Consider the following 1,622-nt stretch of genomic DNA (forward strand, 5'->3'; position numbering starts at 1 on the left):
TTACTAGGGAAGAGCTGTTTGGACGCGTCTTTCCCCCCCAAATACTTCCCAAAACCTTGCACCCCACTTCCTGGACCAGGTTTGGTAAAAAGCCTCACCAATTTGCCTAGGTGACTACAGACCCAGACCCTTGGATCTTAAGAACAATGAACAATCCTCCCAACACTTGCACCCCCCCTTTCCTGGGAAATGTTGGATAAAAAGCCTCACCAATTTGCATAGGTGACCACAGACCCAAACCCTTGGATCTGAGAACAATGAAAAAGCATTCAGTTTTCTTACAAGAAGACTTTTAATAAAAATAGAAGTAAATAGAAATAAAGAAATCCCCCCTGTAAAATCAGAATGGTAGATCTCTTACAGGGTAATTAGATTCAAAAACATAGAGAACCCCTCTAGGCAAAACCTTAAGTTACAAAAAAGATACACAGACAGAAATAGTTATTCTATTCAGCACAATTCTTTTCTCAGCCATTTAAAGAAATCATAATCTAACACATACCTAGCTAGATTACTTACTAAAAGTTCTAAGATTCCATTCCTGGTCTATCCCCGGCAGAAACCAGCATATAGACAGACACACAGACCCTTTGTTTCTCTCCCTCCTCCCAGCTTTTGAAAGTATCTTGTCTCCTCATTGGTCATTTTGGTCAGGTGCCAGCAAGGTTACCTTTAGCTTCTTAACCCTTTACAGGTGAGAGGAGCTTTCCCCTGGCCAGGAGGGATTTCAAAGGGGTTTACCCTTCCCTTTATATTTATGACACACCCTTTATTCCATAACATAATTAAGGAAAATATTTCTCAATGAACTCTTCGTAAAAGGTCAGAAACAGCCAGTGTCCGCATCATGCTAAGGGCATTGGTATTTTCTTTAAATTTGCCAGACCAACCTAACTAACATCTAACAGACATTTGAACCTCTTCTTTTCACACCATTGCTCATCCTCAGGCTCTGCTTTGTCTCCAGACAGATCCATTCTCTTTCAGAACGGCCTTCCTCTTTCCATCTGTTTTGTTCATTGACATGTTGGAGTAAACACTCCCCTTCACTCTGTTCTCAGACAAACACTAGTATTAACTGTTTGCTACTGGTGGGTTTAGAAAGCGTTTGTCGAGTGGAAGATGACATTTGTGGAGGATTGTTCCCAAGATCCAGTACTTTGTGTTCCAACATCTCCCAGCTTCCTTGGTGAAAATAAGACCAAGGTTTCCTTGCAATATAGAAGAAGAAAGCAGCTTTTCACCCCAGATGGGACTTGGACCCACAATCTCTGGCTTAGGAAGCCAATGCCTTATCCATTAGGCCACTGGGGCCCTGCTGCATAAGTGAAGGAGGGATGGAAATTCCCTCTCATAATTGCACATTCCTCACATTCACTTGGAACCAAATACTCCCTTTATGAACTTTACATAACTGTCTGCATCCCCTGGCTGCGAGGCAAAGGGGCAGGTCACTGACAGAGCTGAGCACCACCTTTCTGCCAGCCATCTTTAGAGAAGAACCCCACCCTAGAGTCACACCTCCCTCCTCCAGCACCTCCATGTCTGTGGCTCTGAGTGCCAGTAGGCTGCTTAGTGGGCGAATCTGGGCTTGGAAGGGGGGTCAGGTCAGCCTGTAAGGA

The 1,622-nt window shown here is 44.0% G+C and overlaps 1 non-coding gene across 1 annotated transcript; it reads right to left on the minus strand.

The window, feature by feature from the left end:
- Positions 1-1,241: 1,241 nt before the first annotated feature.
- TRNAR-CCU (transfer RNA arginine (anticodon CCU)) lies at positions 1,242-1,314 on the minus strand. The gene has a single exon. It is a non-coding gene; the product is annotated as a tRNA-Arg (tRNA).
- Positions 1,315-1,622: the final 308 nt, after the last annotated feature.

Source organism: Lepidochelys kempii, chromosome 27 (assembly GCF_965140265.1).
Source record: "Lepidochelys kempii isolate rLepKem1 chromosome 27, rLepKem1.hap2, whole genome shotgun sequence".
NCBI lineage: Eukaryota > Metazoa > Chordata > Testudines > Cheloniidae > Lepidochelys > Lepidochelys kempii.